We start from the raw sequence: 24,011 nt of genomic DNA, 5'->3' as shown, positions 1-24,011 counted from the left end.
ACAAATGGCTTGGGGAGGGCTTCTGTAGAAGATGTCGTCTGAGTTGATGCTGAAAGTTGAATAGAAGTTAACTAGGTGAGTGATGAGACAGGAGGGTGTTAAGCAGAGGAAAAGGAAAAAAGGAGTCCATTTCTGGGAAGGCATTCAATTGGATCCAGAATCAGGTTGCACTTTTTCCCATGGTGGATTTTCTATGACTATTAATCTGAATTCCTGAGGTGCCTCAAAACTAATATGGGAAAGGCCCTTGAATTTTATTTCACAAACTGTTTGTCTTAAGGCTGTAGGAAATTATCCTTTTTGTACCTGCTTGTATTTTGCAGAACATAATCCAGGGCAAGCCTGAGCACCGTGGATGTTGTAGTCCAACGTTAGGATCCTTCTTTCCTCTTCAGTCCTGAAATACCCACTAGAGAGAAATGCAGACATGCAATGTATGTTCTAAATGTCCTGAGAAGGGCATATGCCACTCTAAACAACATCTGACATGCATGATGCCCAATAAATTCTGTGTTTGAACAAGGTCACAGAAAGAATGAATTTTGATCTTTATTCACAGTTTAATTTCTCTCTTAAAGAGAAACCCAACATTAAAAAAGTCATGCATCCCTTTCTTATTTTTAGGACTGTTTTGCTTCCAAATGTGTTCTGGCTAGCACCCAGCTTTTTATGTGTGTTCTGAAGGTTTAGAAAGAACAGTTTTTGAAAGTCACACTGGCAATTGAGAAACTCAGAAAGTGGAAACAGCATACAAACCCGACAACAGAATTTACCATAGATCACGAAGATGATGTTAGTCCCCATTTACTGAGCATTTACTATAAGCTTAGCACAGTCATAGAAACTTTCCATGCAATTTCTTATTTAATTCTCTCAAAATGTCTACGGGGCAAGTACCATTCATCACCTCACTGCCCCGCTTTTTTTCCCTAAGAGGAAACAGGCTTAGATGGGTTAAGTAAATTGCCCAAGACCACGCAGTTCATTAGTGGAGGGACAGGAACTTGGCCCCATTATTGTGTGACCACAAAGCCCAAGTTCAGCTCTTTAACTAATTGTTAGTTGCTCCATGTCCTGGAAACTGCATGGTGGAAACATGGGGTATTAGATCTTTAGACAAATTCAAACTCAATAGTAATTGTACATAAGGTTCTGTGCCTCAACAACTAATGTAAGTGATGTAGGAAAGAATGTTGGGGTTCAAAGCCCATGGCCAAGAATGAATTCTTGAGATGTCTTTGGTGCAAAAAGGTGGTTTTATTAAAGTACAGGGACAGGACCCGTGGGCAGAAAGAGCGGCACTGGGGTCATGAGGAGTGGCCCATTATATACTTTCAAATTGAGAGGCAGTTAGGGATAGTGTAAGTCTCTAAGGAATTTTGGAAGCAAGGTTTCCAGGACCTTGAGGGGGCTAGCTATTGTTGGGAAAAGGTTATTTATTACCGTCTAATAAAACTTGAGTCATGAGACCCTTCAGATATTTATTGGTGGTCCATATGCTTGGGGGGATGACTACCAACACGTATCTTGGGGGGTTTAGAGATAAAGGAAGTTTCCAAAGGAATTTTTATACGTTAAAGTAGACTTACAGGATCCTGGGGGGGTGGGGAGCAGGGAGTCAGGCTAGGATTGTCTTTTGCCCTTAGCGAAGTATTAACATCAAGGCAGTTGAGTCCCTAGAGGAATGTCACTCTGCCTGTTTCGTTTCTTTTTTTTTTTTTAATATTTTATTTATTTATTTGACAGAAAGAGAGCGAGAGAGCGAGAGAGGGGACACAAGCAGGGGGAGTGGGAGATGGAGAAGCAGGTTTCCTGCTGAGCAGGGAGCCCGATGCGGGGCTCGATCCCAGGATGCTGGGATCATGACCTGAGCCAAAAGCAGACGCTTAACGACTGGGCCACCCATGTGCCCCTATCACTCTGCTTATTTCAAGGACTTGTCAATGGGCTGTAGGCAGTAAGGAAATTTAATAATTTTTCTTCTGTCTTTGTTTCCCACATCAACAAGCACAGCCTCCTCTCAACATCACTCACAAAGTTCTTCTGACAAACAGGTTTAAAGACCCTCTAAATGATGGGTCCACTACTAGGTGTGGTGGAGAAACTTGAGATACAAAAGGCTTCGTCTTTCCTCCTGTGGCAGCGATGGTAATAAAAGCTGGGAGGGACTCTCGCTAAGGCAGGTGTGATGAGTACTGCCTGGGTGGTTGGGGAATACGGGACACTTGCACTTCATCAGGGCTGGTGTCCATTTACATGACAATCGTCACCACTCCTGATGTGGCTGCGCTCTTCAAGCTGAATATAATTTTCTGTGCTTATCGCTTTTTCTTGTTTAAAAGAATGGCCCTTTGTAGACTTTATTTCATTTAGGAACAAATTCCCAGCAAGTTTTGCTTCTCTCTCTCTCTCTTTTTTTTTCTTGTTTCCTTTTCCCCCTTCTTTTTAACTTTTCATTTTGCAAGTTTTCCAGCATACACGAAAGTAGAGAAAAAAACAAAAATGAACTCAGCTTCAACATTGCTTGACATCCATCCTTCTTCTACTCCCCCCCCCCTTTTATTTCTGGAGCAGCTTTTTTTGTGTTAATTTTGCTTTATTTATTTTTAATTAATTTTTAAATTCTTATTTTTATTGAAATAGTTGACATACGATATTATACTGGTTTCAGGTGTACAACATAGTGATTCGACAATTATGTATCTTTTTTTTTTTTTTAATTTTATTTATTTGACAGAGAGAGAGATAGCGAGAGCAGGAACACAAGCAGGGGGAGTGGGAGAGGGAGAAGCAGGCTTCCTGCCGAGCAGAGAGCCCGATGTGGGACTCGATCCCAGGATCCTGGGATCATGACCTGAGCCGAAGGCAGACGCTTAACGACTGAGCCACCCAGGTGCCCTCGACAATTATGTATCTTACTCAGTGCTCACCACAGTAGCTGTAGTCACCACCGGCCACCATACAAAGTTATTACAACATTACTGACTCTGTTCTCTATGCCATAGTTTCATCTCTGTGACTTGTTTATTTTATAACTGGACGTTTGTACCTTTTTATCCCCTTTACCTATTTGCCCATCCCCCCTGGCAGCCACCAGTTTGTTTTTGGTATTTATGAATCTATATCTGTTCTGTTTTTTTTTTAGATTCCATATATAAGTGGAATCATATGGTATTTGTCTTTTTCTGTCTGATTTATTTCACTTAGCATACATGATGCCCTCGAGGTCCATCTGTGTTGTCATGATGGGCAAGATTTCATTCTTCTTTATGGCTGAGTAATATTCCTGTGTGTGTGTGTATGTGTGTTTGTGTGTGTATTACATCTTCTTTATCCATTCACTTCTTTTTTTTTTTTTTAAAGATTTTATTTATTTGACAGAGAGAGACAGCGAGAGCAGGAACACAAGCAGGGGGAGTGGGAGAGGGAGAAGCAGGCTTCCCGCCGAGCAGGGAGCCCAATGTGGGACTCGATCCCAGGACCCTGGGATCATGACCTGAGCTGAAGGCAGATGCTTAACGACTGAGCCACCCAGGCGCCCTATCCATTCACTTCTTGATGGACACTTTGGATGCTTCCATATTTTGGCTATTATAAATAATGCTGGGATAAACATAGGGGTGCATTTATCTTTTTAAATTGGTATTATTTTTTTCTTTGGGTAAATACCCCAAAGTGGAATTACTGGGTTGTATATTTCTATTTTTAATTTTTTGAGAAACCTCCTTACCGTTTTCCATAGTGGCTGTACCAATTTACATTTTCACCAACAGTGCATGAGGGCTCCCTTTTCTCCACATCTTTGCCAACATTTGTTATTTCTTGTCTTTTTGATATTAGCCATTCTGACTAGTGTAAGAAGATATCTCACTGTGGTTCTGATTTGTATTTTCCTGATATTAGTGATGTTGAGAATCTTGTGTTTATCACTTTTTAAAATATCTTGTGTAAAGAGGGCACGTTCTGCATGGAGCACTGGGTGTTATGCACAAACAATGAATCATGGAACACTACATCAAAAACTAATGATGTGGGCACCTGGGTGGCTCAGATGGTTAAGCGTCTGCCTTCGGCTCAGGTCATGATCCCAGGGTCCTGGGATCGAGTCCCACATCGGGCTCCCTGCTCCTTGGGAGCCTGCTTCTCCCTCTGCCTCTCTCTCTCTGTCTCTCATGAATAAATAAATAAAATCTTTAAAAAAAAAAAAAAACTAATGATGTAATGTATGGTGATTAACATAACAATAAAAAATAAAAAAAAATAAAAAATAAAATATCTTGTGTTCCCGGCTCTAGAAGAATGTAAAAAACATTCATCCATACAATGGACAATGATTCAGCCATTGAAAGGGAAAAGGGAGATGTGCACTGACATGAAATTGTCCATGATATGCACAATTTCAGCTGAACAAAATCAAACTGCTGAAGTGTATGTGTATTAGGGCTCTCTTGGTTGCAAATGGCAGACAACCATGGGAAATAGCTTCAGTGAGAAATAGTACTTACTGTGTGTCTAGCACAGTCATAAGAACTAGACGAATGATAGAGTAGCTCAGAGAGTTGGAGACAATGTTGCACAGAAGAGCTTTGGGAATCGTGAGAACTTTGGGGTCCTCAACAATGGAATCAGGGACCTGAATGTTCTCAGAGCCAAGACTCTCTCTGCCTCTTATCTCTGCTTCTCAGTGTTTGCAGCTTTCTTGTAAAAGTGGAGCCACGGATGCCACCAACTCTGTAATTACCTTCTTAGAGCTCCTTGGCTAAAGAAGAACAGAGAGCCAGTTGAAAAATCCCAGGGAAGGATCCTGACAGGCCTGGCTGTGGTCTTATGTCTAGCCCTTGGAGCAGTCACTGTGGCCAAGGAGGAAAGGCGATACGAAAACCTCTGAAGCCAGAAAGACACGGTCTAAAGCTAAAAGGAGAAAATAAGGGATATGGAAAGAAAAAGCCGTAATTGGGCCCAATTTTTGTTAAAACATACATTTCAAAAATCCAAGGGAATATACACCAGCTTGGGTGGCTCAGTCGGTTAAGCTTCTGCCTTCGACTCAGGTCATGATCTCAGGATCCTGGTATGGAGCTCCCCCCACCCCTAGTTGGGCTCCCTGCTCACTCCCTGTTCCTCTTCTCCCTCTCCCCCTGCCCCTCCTTCTGCTTGTGCTCTCTCTCATGCTGTCTCTCACATAAATAAATAAAAATCTTAAAAAAAAAAAAAAGGCGGTTGGTTGTCTCTGAGGGTAGATTTTCACTTTTTCTGGAATGTTTGAATTTTTTTTAACTTTTTTTTTAAAGATTTTATTTATTTATTTGACAGGGCAGGGGGAGGCACAAGCAGAGGGAGCGGCAGGCAGAAGGAGAGAGATAAGCAGGCTCCCCGCCGAGCTGGGAACCTGAAGTGGGGATCAACGTAGGACTCTAGGACTTTATCCCAGGACCCTGACCTGAGCCGAATGCAGACCCTTAACCAACTGAGCCACCCAGGCATCCCTGGAATATGTGAATTTTATTTTACAATCCACTCCTCTTACTTTTGTAAGCTAAAAAAATTTTTTTAGGATTTTTATTAAGAAGTTAAGCAGAAAAGGTCCTAAACCAGTATGCTCTTTGTTTGTTCAGTTGATAATATATCTCATTAATCAAACCCAGGAGCATCATTCTAAAGCTGTTGCCAATTTGGTACATATTTTTATCATTCAAAATAGCTTGTTTTCTTTTATTATTCTCCTCCAAGCAAATTAGTTCCCTTTCATTTAATTGTGTAGTTAAGGCTTTTGTTTGGAAAAGAACTCTGTTTCTCAGAGCTGATCCAAAGCCTGTTTCAAGAAATGGATGAATTTTTGGCAACGTAAGTTATGAACATTTTCACTGTCTATAAGAATTACTTGGTGATAGAACACTCAGTAATCTGAGCCATTTTTGTAGGTGGTAGGATATATACCTAGTGGTTGGAAGGAAAACTAGCTCCCTCTTCTGTTTTCTGGGTCCACACCCCATTCTACCTTTATCTAGCATCAACCCCTGCCCTGAGGCAGGCTGATTAATGGGCCCATCACTTATATCTTTGCAGTCTAACTGTGGATTCCACTCTTCATGTTACATTAACGATTCTCCTGTTACTAAAAAACAACTCCTGTTTATGGAGTTCTCTGAGTGTTTATTCAGACATTTCTCTCAGTGACTTTTCAAATATGTAGCGTAAAGCTGTTATTTTGTAGACCTTGGGTCCTTGGTTAAGTTGGGTAAACAAGTCCATTTTGGTCCCAAGAAACATTTCTAGGCATCGTGTTGCCCTTTCTCTCACAAGAACCCACGTTTTAGGGCAGGTATTTTTCTCTCTCCCAGAGAGACTCCAGGTGATAAAGATAATAGATGAACACAGGCCTTCTCACCGCACAGGAATGATGTACTGGAAGCACATCAGGATGTTGGCTGTTAAAAGCCCAAGTGTAAGAAATTCTTTTTTGGAACACCGGGGTGTAAAATGCCTATAATGGAAGCTCCAGCCTCTTTTTCTCTGTGTTTCTTTTAAAGGGTTTTTTGTTTGTTTGTTTTGGTTTGGTTTTGGTTCTTAAAGTTTTCAATAAAACTTTATTTACAAAAACAGGCAGTCAGCCCCCGGGGCTGTAGTTTGCTGATTCGTTCTTCAAAAACACTATATTAAGATAGGATTTACCTTGATTGCTGAGATTTTGATGCCTCCTTCAGTTTTGCACCCAAGGCTAGTATCTCACTTGCCTTATCCTGACCATTTAAGCATGGAGATTCACAAATTTGTTTAAAACTCCTGACAATGTTAATGTAAGTTTTACTCTCTTCCTTAACAGGATCAGCATCCTGGGCACAGAAGCCACCATTCCTTGAGTCTTCTAAGGGCTTTACCTGCATGGTTTTATTTTATCCTTGTCATAGCCACGTATAGAAGAAACTGTGAACTACTCCCCTTTTATAAATAAGCAGACTGAATCTCAAAGTAAGTAACTTGTCTGAAGACACATAACTATTAAATGCTGAACTTTTGCCACTAGGGAGGAAAACACAAAAATGGGTGGCTTTACTATGTTATTGATATTTTAAACATCTTTCATGTTTCAACACCTTCCTCCCCATTTTTGAAAATGATTTTTCTCTCATGTAATGAATCCCATTATTAGCTCCCTTAAAAGTTTTGCTGGGTCTTTTCAGCATCTGTGTGGATGGAAATGTGGATAGGATTCAAGGTAAGACATTTTCATGGGTTTCTAGAATAGCTTAACTCTCCAGAAGGCCTTTAGCTTTTTAGAAAGAGAACATGGTGGTATTTGAATGTAACTGCTTTAGTAGCAAAAACACAAGTCTAAAGGGGCCAGGGTTTGGGTGAAGCCAAAAAATATGTGAGCCTGCAGCATTTGGAAGGTTTTAAACCCTGCATCTGTAGTTATTTCTCTCCTTAGGGGCTTCCAAGAGGCCTTTTCCATCTTGAAATTGTTCTTGAAAAATGAGCATGGTAAAAAGTCCTTTTAATTTTACAGCTTTTAGCATAATTTAAAATGTATTAATGAACTACCTTTAAATAGCCAAATCAGGGAATGCAGAAAGAAGAGGAGGCCTAAGGGATGGGCAGTAGATCATGGAAAATACCATAAAGAAATAAACACAGGCCAGGCTCAGGGCTTGGCATGGCCATCTGCCATATCTTTCCAGAAGCAGAGTAAGGAATACCCAATAACTATAACAATATCTACTTATGCGGTTTCCCCCAGGTTTGATTTCTTTGGGGAATCTGGTAGCTGGGCCAGATTCAGGCTTTGGATTCTACTGGACTGTAATGAAGGGCTTTGTTTAAGCATAAGGAAGCTGGCTTCCCAATGCAGGGAGTAATTGTGGCTGCAAGGAAGAGAAAATTGCTCAAGCTACCTGAGGCAGAAAAAAGAACGGTATGTATCTACTGGAAGGATACAGAGGCATCTTGTGGAACCCAAGGACAACAAGGGTGGCCAGAATCATGAGTGGCCAGAATTGGGGAAATGGAAAGTTATTGGAAGCCAAGGAACTAAAGCAATTGATGTAATTTTACATTATATAGACATTTAACCAACATTTTTGCAAGCCCCTGAAAGACTTGCATACCTTGAGATTACAGACTTACAGAAAACTGTAAATGGGGAATTAATAAATGTTTATAAATGTGTATAAAACATAACTATGGTTTTTCATATTTATAAACATTTCATTCCATTTGAAAATAATTGTAGGTTAGATTTTCTTCTCATTTCACAATAATTCTTTTTTTTTTTTTTAAAGATTTCATTTATTCATTCATGAGAGACAGAGAGAGAGAGAGAGAGAGAGAGGCAGAGGGAGAAGCAGGCTCCCAAGGAGCAGGGAGCCCGATGTGGGACTCGATCCCAGGACCCCGGGATCATGACCTGAGCCGAAGGCAGACGCTTAACCATCTGAGCCACCCAGGTGCCCTCACAATAATTCTTATGTTCTATGATTATGGACCAATCATAGCCACAGTGAAATGTAATAAATTAGCCAAATAATTGTAAAAGCAAAGCTAAAAAACTTTCAAAAATTTCCACAGGGAAGAAATATTTTGATGGTGCTGGATTTTGATATGCTTGCTATGATGCTTAGGGTTACAAGGGCCTTAAAACATTCCTGGCAAAGAGAATTGGCTTAGATTGGCTTAGTTAAGCCAATAGGTTGGCTTCCTAAGGGTCAGGTGATTATTTCTGATCCAATTAACTGTGGTGGTGGTGGTGCTAGTGGGTCAGTTAATTGGGTCTTTTTTTCTTTTATGGCAGCCCAATGATGTTTCTCTTGAATTAAACTTACCTTGTTAAGAGACATGTACAAATGACCCCATGCCTAAGGACAGATAATTGTGAGTTGTTTGGGATTTGGTTTCTCATCTAACTAAATTCTTCTCATGGCTAATTACTGTCCTGGGTTACTCATCCATGCCCATGGCTCTAATTACCAAACATGATGACTTCCACACACTGTCTTCATAATCTCTCATCTGACTTCAAAGCACACTGAGATAGTCACTTTCTGGATATTTCCACCTTGAGGTCCCTGGCATTACAAATTCAAAAAGCTCCAAATGAATCCATAAATTATTCATAAATTTTCTATAAACCTGTATCACCCACCTCCACCTTTATTTCCAGTCTAAGTGAATGACACATTATCCAGTTGCCTGAACCAGACTCCTGGGAGGATTCTTGGCTCCTCCCTCTTGTCCCATATCCAAGCAATCACCAAGTCCAGTTGATTTTGCCGTGTCGATTCTGGAGCCAGACTGCCTTGTGTTGGAGGAAGTAATTGAGAGAATGTGTTCACCAGTTGACCATGAGCTGGACCTGGGTAATCTGAAGCTCCTCATCCACTCCGCAGTCCTTAGAATGTATACTCTGCTCACCCTTCCCACAGTGGGGCCCGTTTTAAGGACGTAGCCTTGAGAGAGTAAGGTGTTGTTGAGATCATCTGGACAGTATACATGACTGAATGCTGTTAGGGCCTCTATATAAACTTTTAAGATTCTGATGGGCAGGTGCAGAGATCTACTCATCTTGGAATCACTGGAGATTAGCCTTGTATGTAAGGTCCCTTTCTTATTAAACCTGACACCTACCAATCTGGAATGGTCTGCCTCTTTCTTTGGTCTCTCCTTGCCCTCCATGTAAGGGGGCCAGTTTGTGAACCAACACATAGATTTGAATCTCAGTCCTGCATCTTCCTGGTTGTGTATATGTGTAAAAGAGAGAGAGGTTGTTGTTTCTGTGTTTTATGACTCTGTATCATTGTGCAACAAGAACGATCATTTCTAACCAGTGCTCAGTTCCTGGGCCACTTGGCTATCATGTCTACCTACTGGCTAGTTTTAAGAGGGTTGGCAGTAGTGACTGAACATATTGGGCAACATGGGGCTTTAGATACAGTTGTGTTTTTTCACTGTGGAGATTTTGTTAATTTTTCTACTTGGTTCAAAAAAAAGTATATATATATATATATAGGAGTACACAGTTTTCTTTTTGTTTCAGGCTCCAATATGGCCCTGGGCAGAGCTGATAAAACTGACTGATGGGGTAGAGGCGTGGTATAAGCAAAAGGGGGGATCAGAGATGCTTCTAGGTTTGTACCTGAGCAACTGGATAAAGGGTGGTATCATTAATCTGATGGGTGACCTTGGGAAAGAAAAAATGTGGTACATAAAAATCCAGAGTCCTGTTTAGAACTAATCAAGTTTGAGATGCCAGTTAGATACCCACATTGTTGTTATCAAGTAAGCAGTTAGATATTCAAATCTTTTAGACCTTTAGGAATCTCAGTTTCTGTCTATTTGGCTGACTATTCTCCTTTCTGTCGACCAGCAAAGGTCTTAGAGCTCATTTCTCAGTGACTTTGGTACCATGGTTTTGGGTGCCCTAGTTCTGATTTGAGCTACAAGCTCACCACTCAGTACCCACTGGCTGACTCATTCCAATGGCCCAGTTTCAAATACTGTGGGGAGATCCTGTGACAGCCCACCCAGGGGCAGATGTTCTCCAAAGATTCAATCTCCTATGGTTGGCTTCACAGAGTATGCAGGCTGCTGCTCTGGGCTGAGCACGGGGTGGGACAGGAAGGGTGGATGTAGCAAGCAAATTTGATGACATTCTTTTTCCTTGCTCCCTTTTTCATCTTCCATTCTCTCTTTCCCTTAGGGGAACAAGAAAGTGAAAATCTTATGAAATTCCTTGGGAATCCATTTCTGAACCCCAGGGAAAATGTTGGCTGTCCTTCCTACATGCTGTTACACTACCCAGAGCATTGTTCCTTCATAACCGATATTGTAATGGCCTGTTTTCTTGTCTGTCTCCCTTACTGCAGTGTACCTTAAGATCCTTTAGGTCAGCTTTTTAATTTTTCAGATGAGAAAACTAAGTCCCAGAGAAGATAAAGATGACTTAAGATCTCTAAAACTTCCAGTCCTTGTTTTACTACATAAAGTTGCTTTCTGTTTAAAGTGATTATTCTTAACTTTTTCAAGGACCCAATGCAAAAGAAATCTGTTGAGAACCATAGATCTTCTCTCTGGGGGTAAAATGTACATAGGCATATAAACAAGAACTTGTCCCAATGAAGTTCAATGATTGTTGTTTAGAACCCATGGATCAAAGGAAAAGAGAATGGGTAGCCAAGAATAGTGAGCTTTAGGCATAGATTTAAATACATTCTCAGCTGGATATGTTATCTGACTTTTCTGAAAGACAGTAAATATCCTAAAGAGCTTTTTTGAGAGTAGTGGAAAAAATGTAAGTGGTGCACATAGGGGGTAGTCAATAAACATTGGTCACATTTCAAAAGATAAGGGATTTTAGGACTTCTCAAAGCACTCTCAACAAGGTACATCTATCTATCTATCTATCTATCTATCTATCTATCTATCTATCTATCTATCTATCTATCATCTACCTAACTAGTAAAGGCTATCAAGGAGGTACACAGAAAACTAAACACAACAGGTGTTGCTTGGTTTTACCCTGGAGCATTCAGGTCGACAGAATGAGTGCTGATTTCTTGGTGACCGAGAGAAAGAAGAGGGTAAGGGCAAAGAGGCCTCAGGGGCCATGAGTCTGTGAAAAACTATGAACACTAGAGGTGTAAAAGGAAGGCTTAAGGAACAGGGCATTTGAGTAGAGTCTACTTCCTTCATTAAATATTTCAATTCCCATCATGGGAGGAAGGAAGGAGTCATTCCTAGTCATTGTGCTGATTCCATACCTCTGCTCATCCAGACATCCCATGGCTGGATTTAGCTTCATTTGTTGGAGCTTCCCAGGAGGAGACATTTAGATTTGGCCACTGCAGTTGCCGGCAGCAGACTCATCAGGACAGGAAGGAAATCACTGCTCTAGTCTTGCAAATTGACTACTCAGTGAGAGACCAAATCTGGAGATTCCAGTGAGGTTTGGAGTGCCATCCCTAATATAAAACGGTAGTGGCTGGTGCTCCAGACTTGCTGGGTGGAAGCTTTTTCCAATGAAAAACGTGTCCAACTCCTGCTGCACATTATCTTGAGGTGTGTATGTGTGTGTGTAATTAACTCAGACACCATCTTTCTACCGTAAGTGGGACGATGCACGCACATAGCAGGGCACAGAGAAGGCATTCAATGAATGGCAACTATGATGTTGATGGTTTCTTTTTCCTTGCTCCCTTTTTCATCTTCCATTCTCTCTTTCCCTCAGGGGAACAAGAAAGTGAAAATCTTATGAAATCCCTTCACTCTCCTAAAGAAGATTAAGCTAATAGGAGGGTGCCAGGGTATGGGAACCTTGGACCCCCCCCCCCCCAAAGCTTAACTTAAAAGACAGTTGCATCCCGTCTACCACGTACCATCCCTGTCCCTGTCGCCGAAGCCACCTGACCAGTCCCAGGAGTGCCTGGCAGCCTTTGGAGGGGGGTACCCGGGAAGGGGCGTCGGGGAGAGGAGATGAGGGCCAGGTGCTTCGAGAAGGCGGCTGCCTGGGAGGTGGCGCTTCGAAGACCCCCGTCACCCGGGGTCAGGCGCTCTCTGCTGCCCCCCGCGGAGGCGCCCGCGTCCCAGCCCCGGCCCCCCCAGCGGCTCCTCGGGAATGCTGGGAATGTGAGTCAGGGCCGCGGCGAGCAGGCGAGCGCGCGGAGCGGCCGGGCGGGGGGCCCGGCGGAGCGCAGCCCTGGCAGCGCCGCGCGAGCGCGCGTCTCGGGACTGCGGCGGGTGCCGCCCCCTCGGCCGTCAGCCCCGCCCGGCCCCGCGCCCGGCCCCGGCCCTCGGAGCCGTGCCCTCCCTCCCAGCCCCGCTCCACCTTTTCCTCCTCCCGCTCCTGCTCGCTCGGGCTCCGGCTCCGGCGCCGGCTCCGGCTCCTCCCGGCCGCCCGGGGCCAGGGCGACGTGAGGTTGTAAAAATCCATGTGGGACGGCCCCGGGGCGAGCATCGGAAAGGTGAGACGTCGACGCCGGGGCCGGGGCCGCTGGTCGCCCGGCTCCCTCGGGGCGCCGGTGCCGGGCATCCCTCGTGCCGGGTCCCCCTCACTCGTGGGGAGCTGCAATGCGTTATCGCGGGGAGCCGAGGGGTGAACCATCCGCCTCCACCGGGGCTTTCTGGGGCGGGGGAAAGGATGGGGCGGCCTAAGGGCGGATTTGCCTTGATGTAGAAACCCCCGGATTGGAACAAGTGCACGGCTTGCTCTGGCGCGCTGGCGCCGCTCGCTCGCCCCGGCGGCCCGGGCCACCTCCCGCAGTCCCTCTCCGGCAGCCACCCTCACTCCCATCGCCTTTCTTCTCTCCAGCTCCCCCCTCTTTCTCCTGGCTTTTCCCCTGTTGCCTCGAGGGGTGGGGTGTTCTCAGGGGCAAGGGTCTCGGGGAACCCCGAGCAGAACAAAGTGTTGAAAGGTGGAGCCCCAGTCCAGGGGGGTGGGGTGCCTGGATGCCTCGGTGGGCTCCGAGGGGAAGGTATTAAGAAAAAAAAAAATCGTGTCAGGGAAAATGAAGCTGGCTTTACTGGGGAGGGGTAGAGGGTGGTGGTGTATAAAAACGAATACGATGTGAAATTAAACTGAACGACATTCCTTGCCTCCCCCTCCCCATCTCCGAATTTTACAATAAAAGGGGTACTTAGAAGGTTGTACCTAATTTTTTATTTTCATTTTTAAAAAAATTTTCGTCCGAGCCTTTGAAAGATCATCTTAGGACAGTGAAGATTAAGGGCTGCTTTGGTGCGGGATAATAAAACAGCGCTCATAAACTCTCGGATCGGCCCGGCCTTATTTATTTTGTACTTAAGGGTCTCTCTTCTCTTTGCCAGAGAGGGAGGGTCTGCTCTGTTAGGAGCGGATCGATTTTAGGCGGCTACCTGCCTTTGCTGGATGAAAGGCAATTTACTCCCGGAGTGGTGAATTGTCAGGTCCCTCTGTGATTGACAGTCACACCTGCCACTTATGTGGGCAGAACGGGGACCGGTAAAACCTCAAGAACCAATCAACGCTCGGGAGAGGAGGGCAGCTCCCACTTGTCATGGTTAGTTTCCTGGTTGGCTTTTTAAATCAGTGGTTTTACTTAACCATTGGTTTCCACCAGGTATGAGGCTCCAGCTGTGAGAGGGAGACAAGCGGGAAGAAAACTCTTCGTAAATGCGCTTAGAACCAAGTATGCTTGACTTGTGTTTGTTTCTTCTCTTCTCCTTCTCCTCTCACTAGTTGTAGTAGTTGGGGATGCTCAGGCCATTGGCTTAAAATGAAAATGAAATGGATATGTGTAAAAAATGCAGTGATGGGGGTGTATGTTGGGGGTTAGAATTGTCCACCTATTTCTCTAGAATTGCAGGCTCCTTTATAAGAGACACCGTTTACTGTTGAGCTATCTGGAAAAAGGGTGTGGCACTTTGTCTCCTATGGTCACTCTTGTCCTTGTAAAGTCACATTGTTTTCTCAGTATGCAGTTGTAATTGGCTCTGTTAATGGGTTTATAAGATATTTTTGAAGCAGACAAGCATGCTTTATTAGGATTATCACGAATAGAAGAGGTGCCTTTAGTTTTTGACAGTGTAACTCAACTTCTGGAAGTGAGGGCTTGCCTTCTTCACTTACAGTTTGGCTGTCAGTTTGGATGTGGCAGTGGGGTCGAGCCAGAGCCTTTCCGGAGGGTAGAAGAGTTTGCCTTTAAGGTGAGTTTGCTTCTAAGGTGAGCCATCTTGTCTGTCTGCCTCTGTGCTTTAATAAAAGCCCTGCACAGTTTGGGAGGGCGGTGTGTGGATGGTGATGGAAGGAAGCATGGTTTCATCAGCAAGACTTTTTGGGTGGATGGAGTGTGGGCAGCAGGACCAGCTCCTCCTCAGTGCTCTATAAATGAAAGGCTTATTTTTTTCAGTGCCCTTCTCCCTGAATTCAGTAGAGAAATTACTGGTTGATCCTGTTACCTTATAGAAGCTGTATCTGGATGTGAATATAAAGCTGTGCATTCAGTGTTTCGTGAACAGATTATGAGCCAGAGTACACTGATTAGGATTTTTCATGTGCGAGCCAGGTTTGTCAAGGTAGTATTATTACTATTACTATTATTATTGCTATTGTAAATGCTAGCCCTTTGTGGATATTTTACATACATTATCTTTTTAAAAACTTTCAGAGCTCCTATGAGGTAGGGGTTATTATTACCCCCAAATTATAGATACGGAAACTAAAAGGGATTATGTATCTTGCTGCAGTTTAGGGTAAGAGTGAGCACTTGAGTCCAGGTTTCTCTGACCCAGAGCCTGTGACCTTGAATTCAAATATGGTTGTGCCATCTATATGTGTCCGTTCTGAAGTATGGACTCTCCCAGCATAGATAGGTGCTATTCTGTTTCCAATCCACTGCGATGTTAATGGCCTTTGCACTGTGTGCTTTGTCTCTCTGAAGGCCATCATTTCACCAATAGACAAATTTAGTAACTTTGTGTATTATATATTTCTAATAAGCCAGCTTTGGCCCAGTGGAAATTTGGTTCCAAATATAATGATGATTATTTAAAAGAAGGTAAAACAAAACAAAATCCACACTCTTCTATTTTTACTGATACCTTAAATTTCCAGTTGGAGTTCTGAATAGGTATTGGTTGAATACATGCTCTTATCATTCAGTTGGCTTTTTTTTTCTTTTGCTAAGGGATTAGAATTTTATTTTCTCTTTCACTTACAAAGACTCTTTTTCTCTTAGCAATTAAATATAATTGTATTTAAAATCATTCTCTTGAAATAGTATGGCCCTCTTGTTTTATTATGTTGGAAAGGCTACAAGACTTCAGCCTTATCAGTGTCTTCCCTTTGGTGAAACTCAATGGTCATGGTTTGCCCACATAGATACCCTCGAATATTAGTTTAAATGAATGGTGTTGGAATCCATAAATTCACCTCAACAGATAGTCTTTGACTTTGGTGAGGTTAACTTTGTATAATCTACATTTTTGTTTGTTTTACTAGGGACACCCTTTATAAACCCTTTTATCGTCTAAGAAGTTAATATTTTGGGGATGCCTGGGTGGCTCAGTCAGTTAAGCGTCTGCCTTCGGCTCAGGTCATGGTCCTGGGGTCCTGGGATTGAGTCCCGCATTGGGCTCCTTGCTCTGTGGGGAGCCTGCTTCTCCCTCTGCCTGCCATTCCTCCTGCTTGTGCGCGCTCTCTCTCTCTCTCTAATAAATAAATAAAATCTTTAAAAAAAAAAGAAGTTAACATTTTGGCTGTTATATTGGAGACCTATTTGCCAGCCAGTGGTTTAGTTTCAGCAATTATTCCTTGATACTTTATTGTGACTTTCCTTATTTTAGAAAAACAGAACAAATGGAAAATAGAAAAGCACTGGTATTAATGATAATTGATCCAAAGGTAGACATCACTGGGTGTACCAAAGGCAGAGATTCTTCAGTCTCTTCTTTCTTGTGTGAAGAAAAGGAACAAAGTGAATTAATATGTAAGAAATGCTGAAATACATCAATTGATAAAAGTTACATTAGTCAACTTTTGCTGTGTATCAAAACTTCTTGACTATAGCAACAGGTATTAATTCTCACACTCCTGAGTTTTTAGGTTGACTGTGATTTGACTGATCTAGGCTGCATTCCTGGGGTAGTTCTGCTGTCCGCTGCACTTGGTTTTGGTCTGCTCCGCATGTGTTCTGGGGCCCAGGCAGAAGGGATAGCTACTTGAGGCATACCCCTCTTGTGGCAGATAACTGGATTTGATAGCCGAGTCAAGTGGCACAAGCAATGTCATTTTCACAAACGACCTTTTTGGACATAGCCCGTCACATGGTGAAGATCAAATCCATGGGTAAAAGTAGACTCTGCCCATAGTAGAGGAGGGAATATTTGATGAACTATAATCTGAACTCCTACAACATTTTAAAAGCATGGTGTCTTAGAGAATTTTATAGTTTTTTCGTCTTATTTTTGGGGAATACAGTCTTCATCGCCTCATTCCCACAACTAGCTTTATGACATATAAAGCTAGTGTTTAACTTTTACATTTCAGGAATATGCCATGTTTGATTCTAGAAGACTGACTGTAAATGTGGATATGAATATGTACATGAATTACTTAAATTATCAAGGCACTGTTTATTAGAACCTACTGTGTTCTAAGAGACTATGCTCAATGGAATAATGAACACAGGAGTTTTTGTCTGATGTGGGTTCTGCCACCATAGAACTTATTATTAGGAGTAGGTGTCAGGAAAGACTTCTTGGATGAAATGGCATTTTCCTGGACCTTGAAGCAGAGATAATGTTGGAGATACATATAGAGCAGATAGATACATGCATAGTAGAAATGTAAGAAGAATATCTAGATATGAGTTATTCCATTTGGCCAGAGGGTAAGAGAGGTTAATAATAATAATAACAACAGTAATCATAATAATAGCAGTAATTACAGCTCAACTTTTATTGAGCTGTTAACTACTGTGCTTAGCACTTTACATAAAATATATAATTTAATATTGGGATAGACATTACTGATTGCCTATCCAATATTCATTGTCTCCTTTCTAACTAAAAGAACCCAATTTTGTTTGAGATGGGAATATGGACATCTCACTTTCCAAGACTCCCTTAACAGCCTAGAGTGGCCATGGGACTCAGGTCTTATAATGATATAAGTGGATGTTGTTGGATGGGGGCTTTCTTTTTTTTTTAAAGATTTTATTTATTTATTTATTTGAGAGAGAGAATGAGATAGAGACAGAGAGAGCATGAGACGGGGGAGCATCAGAGGGGGAAGCAGACTTCCTGCTGAGCAGGGAGCCCGATGCGGGACTCGATCCCGGGACTCCAGGATCATGACCTGAGCTGAAGGCAGTCGCTTAACCAACTGAGCCACCCAGGCGCCCTGGATGGGGGCTTTCTTGAAAGCTTAGTGAGGAGGACACACTTGGCTAGTATACCCCAACAGCTTTGGCCCCTTTCTGCTTCTTGCTGCTGGGAACTTAGGTGCAGTGCCTGAAAGGGAAGCAGCCAACTACAACAACAAAGATAGGACCAGGTATTAAAAATGGCAAAGCTGGAACTTGGAAGGGTGGGTCTTGATCTTGATGACATTGTTGAGCCATAGTACCAGCCTAAACTGACTTCTCCCAAACTTCTTCTTTTTTTTTTTTTGGAGGGGGAGGGGCAGAGGGACAGAGAATCTTAAGCAGACTCCATGCCCAGCACAGAGCCCAGTTCGGGGCTGTATCCCAGAACTTTGAGATCATGACCTGAGCTGAAATCAAGAGTCAGACGCTTAACCATCTGAGCCACCCAGGTGTCCCCTTCCCATACTTCTTATTGCTCAAAACAAATAACCTTCTTACTTGCAAGCCACTATTTGTTGCTTGTAGTCAGACATAATCCTCACTGTTATACTCTCTCAAGAGCTTCTCAAAGTAGACACCATCATACCAATTTTATAGGAGAGAACATTGGAACTCAGATTAAGGAACTTGCACAAGATCTAGGATTCATTACTATGTCATTTTGACTGCCAGGCCCTTCATCTTGCCTTTGGCTGGGCAGGGTAAGTACTACAGCAGAGAGAATGTTGGAAAAGTATGCTGGGGTAAAATTGAGGAGGTAACGATTCCAGGTTGAAAAGTTTGAGTTTTATTTCATGGGCTAGCAAGTATAAGATGATTTGAAAAAGACAGAGACTGGAGGTTAGAAGACCACTGAAGCTTAAGTATGTGACACCCAGTGTTTAGTGTGAATGAAGGTGGAGGAAAAGCTGGGCACAAAGCAGAGCTGGGAACATGAGAAGAGAATGGAAGTGAGCGAATACAAATCATAGCTGGCTGTTAACCTGTTCTTCTGAGAACAAAATGAAAGTCTCCTGAAGGTTAGTATTAACTTCTACTAATGGCTTCACATTTGCCAGGAAGTAGGGAATGAGTAATGTAGAGAATTGCTAATGGGATGTGAATCATTATTTAGTGCAGTAGGGTGGGGACGACTTATGGTCCATACCATTTGTTGTGTGACATGATCTTGGTCTGGGTCTGTCTCTCTTGTGCCAGTTAAAGGGAGCAGAGATGAAGGGTAAGGCCAGAGGGTGGTCAATGGTATAGCAAATCTGTCAGAGGACATCTGCTAAACATTCAGGAGCTTTCCTGGGGATGGGGTGGGGTCACTTTAACTTCCTGGGCCTCCCTTTTTTCCCCTCTCTGTCTACTTTTTTTAATCTGTAAAACAAAGGATTTGGTTTACATTAGTGGTTTTCAAATGTTTTTCAGCTGTAGAAACTTTTTTTGTGTTTCCTAAATAAAAACTTATCTGGACCCTCAGTACAGTTAGAGAAAAAAGCAGAGTTGCCCTGAAAATTCAGAGTCCAGGTTTGTGTTGTTTGAGATGCCTTCATGTTGAGGCCACTACTCTAAAATGACCCCTATACCACCCTCCCAGGTCTAGGATTTGAGAACCTTAGAGCTATGTAGTTGTTTTATTGGAGCACCCTCTTTAACAAATCCCTTTGTTATCCCACAACTTGTTGGTCTTCATATCACCAGGGGTAGAGATTGTTCATGTTCTCCCTAGCTACTTTTCTCTCCTTCCAGGTTTATGTTGGAAGTGACTTGTGTCACTTCTTTGCTAGAATATTTAATTTCCAGTGTGAGACCATCCAGTGCTCGCTTCTGCTGTGATGGTCATGGAAGCATGTGTTGAGATGGAGCTCCCATCTGCCTGGGTCCCTGAGTCACTGATTGAGCAACTGGCATTGGACATACAATGTGAGCAGGAAATAAACCTTTGTTGTTTTAAGCCACTGAGATTTTGTGATTGTTTGTTGATGTGACACTTTTTTAAAAGCTTAGCCTATCTGATCATCTTTTAGTACATGGGCCAAACTTCATATATCTTCCTTTTTTTAAAAAATATTTTATTATTATTATTATTATTTTTTTTTTTAGAGAGGGAGTTAGGGTCGAAGGGAAAGGGAGAGAGGGAATCTTAAGCAGGTTCCATGCCCAGCGCAGAGCCTGATGTGGGGCTTGAACTCACACCCTGAGATCATGACCTGAGCCGAAATCAAGAGTCAGATGCTTAACCGACTGAACCACCCAGGCGCCCCTAAAGATTTTATTTTTAGGTAATCTCTATACACAATGTGGGGCTCGAACTCATTACCTGAGATCAAGAGTTGCACTCTCCACCAACTGAGTCAGCCAGGCACCCCATCATTTAACTGACTTTTTATGTGTCTTCTGGATCAACCTAAAGTCTGTCCAACTTGTTCTTTGTGGTTAGGGAAGCAGTGGGTAGGTATCAATATCAGCTGTCCATGCAGGTCTCTGTACTAATAGATTCCTTGGATTGGAATACTTATGCTTAGTAACATTTGCTTTCATGTAAAAAAAAGTCTGAAGACATATTATATAGTGCATCTTATTTTCCTAAAAAAAAAAAAGGCTTTAATTTAATGACCTGTTGCTTTTTTAGGTAATACAGCTCAGTGCCTTGGGGAAGAATAATGATTATCAGTTACCATAATAATGGCTACTATTGATTACTTATTCATTGATTTGTGAAATATTTATTGAGTATCTACTATGTGATGGGTACTAGGGGGTATAGAGGTGAGCTATAGATAGTTCTTCACTTGGAGCTTACACTCTCGTTGGGAGTTGTAGGTAAGTTAGCTCTGTTCTGTGAAGGATACCATTTACTGAGCATCTACTATGTGCTAGGTGCTTTATATTCCTCATTTCAAACTACCTATAATGGTAGGTATATTACTCCTATTTTATAGATGAGGAAACTGAGGCTCAAAGAATTTTCTAAGCTCTATGAAGGCAAGAAATTTGCTTTTTGTTGTATCCCAAGTGCCTAGAGGAGTCTTTTTTTTTTTTTTTAAGTGGGCTCCATGTCCAGCATGGAGTCCAATGTGGGGCTTGAACTCACGTCCCTGAGATCAAGACCCTGATATCAAGACCTGAGCTGAGATCAAGAGTCAGACACTTAGCTGACGGAGACACCCAGGCACCCCACCTCCCAGAAGAGTTTTTAACACATAGTAGATGCTCAAATAAATATCTGTTGATTGAATGAATGAACAGAAGAATTTGCTCAAAGTTAATGCTGTGGCAGATCTAGAATTTGAACCCACATCTGCCTGACTCTCAAGGTCGCTAAATTATTGCTTGCCATAGTAGGAGCAGTGTGTGGCCCCATGATTACAACAGAAGAAACAACCGAGTCCCGTTGTTGATGCGAAGGCACCAGGAAGAGCCAGGCTGTTTTTCTTCCACAGCTGGGGCTGAGTCTTCTGTGTGATTTGCTTCTCACTCTGCCTTGGCTGTGGAAGCTCAAGGCCACAACCTCGCTGACTTAATTGTTGATATAATTGGTCACCCCTCTCTTGGGCCAGTTCACCTTCTGCCGTAGTCAGATTTTCTTAGCCATCGGCTAGCTCTGTTTCCCAGTGTTGTGCCTCAAGTTCTGCATTTAACTTTTTGGGCATTCCTTTTCCACTTCCATCTTTCAGATTTATTGCTTTGAAGGTCCAGGAAATCTCTAGTTGCTGGCATCTAGTGGGCACTCAACAAAATTAAAGAGAAAGAAGAGAAAGGGAAGAAAGGCTGCCAGTACTTTCAGGAAAGAACTAAGTGATGACTTTTTCCTGGAAGTCAATAGTGAGATTGTGGCCCCAGCAGAAGAAAAATATGGGTTGGGTGGGAGGGCATCCCTGGGATACACCTATAGATGGAAGGCCAGTGACAATAATCATAGGTGCTTTATAGAAGCAGTTTTACTTTGCTTTGGTTTATTCTTTAGATTCTACATTTTGCTCACTTGATTCTCTTGTATGTGTGCAGTGCGTTCGCTCGTGTGTGTGTGTGGGTGGGGGGGTCTGATAGTGTTTCTTTCTTTTTTTTTTTCCCCTTTCCTTACAGCTTTCCACCCCTAAAGGTAGTTGTCATTACATGATTTCAGAGTATGAATGAATTGCAGGCAGCAAAGTGCATTCCCCGTAAATGTATTAAGAACGAACTATTAATTCAAGGCAACTCCTTAGTGGCTCAGAAGACAAGAACTTGAATGGGAATTGAACAGTGTGACTGTTCTGTAGGAATACTCTCAGATCCTTACACAGACTGTGAGAGACTTTCCACTAAAGCAGTGTGGCTAATTATAATAAGAAAGGGCAGGGCTTTAGATAAGAAACTAAACCTAGTTGTGCATTGTAGTTACTAGCTCCTATGTAGCAAGTTTCTCTAAAACAAGGTGGGTGTGGTCAGGGTGGGAAGTTAATCCTCTGTGGGTCCAAGGTGACTGAAGGTGGGGTCTGGGAGTTGCTCTGGGGGTGAATTCTGCTCTGAAGGTGGAGGTTTGAGCTGTTCTGCAAGATACGTGGTTGGATTGGTACCGTGATCCCTTGTTATTTTCTTGGTGATACTGGTAGCCACCAAACTTCTACCACGATGGCTTTCTTATGCCCGGTTTCAGGCAGATTAACCATGCTGCCTTCCTGCCAGCCAGCTCAACATTAACTGTTATCACCTGGAGGAGCAAGACAATGGCTCAAAAGGGCAGGATCCTGGGAGCAATGTTGTTGACTCTTTCACATTTGGCTCTCAGGAGGGGGCTTTTGATGTATTTTCTTTCTTTCCCATGATGTGCGTGTGTCTTTTTCCTTCTAGGTAAAGTTCCCACCTACCCCGTCTTTGTTTTGCATTTTGGCCCTTTAACCCTCTTGTTCCTGGAACCTCTCTTTGGGGGGGATGCAAGAGGTTTGGTTGTGAATGGGATGATAGCTTGGCATTCTTAGGAACTCTTTGAAAATAGATCTTGTTTGATGCTGTGTGGATACAAAGGCAACTGAGTTTCAGGGACTGCTGTTCATCAGGCTTGCAAGCACAGAGCAGTGAGCAGGGGTACACAAGGGAAATTCTTTACCTTTTTGGTCAAGTTCAAGAAAAAGCTATCTTTTCATACACGGGCTTCAAATACTTTGACAGCCCATCTTGAATTCAGTAACACAAATAGTTGCTTAGAATAACTTAGAGCAGATTCTTTTGGATAAAGAGACGTGAGCACTGACCTGCGAGTCAAAAGACCTAAGTTCCATTTTTGGCTTTGCCACTAGCTTTCTCCTTATTTGGGGATCTCTTGGTATGTGTCAAAATCATCTGGTCCTTTTCCAGATCTAAAATGATATTTTTTTATGACAGTTTTTTCGTGCAAAGAATTGATGGAGTAGCTGTCATTTTATTAGCTATTTTATTCTGGAAAACAAGAATGGCCAGTGTGCTTTCATGATGGACTTTATTAACAAAGAGTTTTGTGTTTGTATTATGTAGTCACCATATGTGTGTGTGCTTCATGCCAGTCCTCTGCTGGGCACAGGGGGGTGCAACTGTAATCAGAGCAAGTGATTTTTAGGGACTCAGGAGTTGTAGCCTTTAGTGGGGCACTAGATAAGTAAGCAGGCTATTGTAATGGGAACTATTATGGGGGAACACCCAGGCTGTCATGGAGGACTTAGGAGATTCATGGATGAAGGATGAGGAGGGCCTCTTGAAGAAGGTGACACCTGGGGTGAGGTAGAGCACTAAGTGGTGTTAGCTGGGTGCCCTTGGTTTTGATGGTGCAAATAACAGAGGGGACGGTCTAGATCCAAAGATGAGCAAGAGAATGGGAGATTTGGGATTTGGGGGAGTGAAAGTAGACCTGTGGAACTGGATGGGGTATGTTGAAAGGGGCCAGACAGAGTGGCAGGTGTGAAGACCCTATGATCCACTAAGGAGATGAGGTTTGAACTTAATCACCAAGGAGTTTCGGTAGGGGGCTGACACAAGCAGAGATGCTGAATTCTCTTTATTCTTTCATTCCACTTTCATGGCAGTAACTACCTGCTTTTGGTGTTTGTGGATTGTGTGGGGTTTGAAATTGGGATGAGGGAGTGGTAGAATGACCTGGAAAGCAGTAGAAAGATTATGAATATGGCCTCAGGAATCCTGGCAGTGCCCATTCTTTTTTATTTATTTATTATTTATTTA

General features: G+C 42.8%; 1 protein-coding gene across 1 annotated transcript in view; it reads left to right on the top strand.

Annotated features, from left to right (window-relative positions):
- The first annotated feature begins 12,800 nt into the window (after positions 1–12,800).
- ERC2 (ELKS/RAB6-interacting/CAST family member 2) overlaps positions 12,801–24,011 on the top strand; it is a 338,677-nt gene continuing 327,466 nt past the window's right edge. The window contains exons 1-2 of the mRNA XM_081805747.1: positions 12,801–12,953; positions 14,599–14,673. The gene's annotated coding sequence lies outside the window, so the exon portion shown is untranslated. The remainder of the gene's footprint in view (positions 12,954–14,598; positions 14,674–24,011) is intronic.

This window comes from Leptonychotes weddellii, chromosome 1 (assembly GCF_054177405.1).
Source record: "Leptonychotes weddellii isolate Sample4059 chromosome 1, ASM5417740v2, whole genome shotgun sequence".
Lineage (NCBI taxonomy): Eukaryota > Metazoa > Chordata > Mammalia > Carnivora > Phocidae > Leptonychotes > Leptonychotes weddellii.
This window is presented reverse-complemented; position numbering and strand designations above follow the sequence as displayed.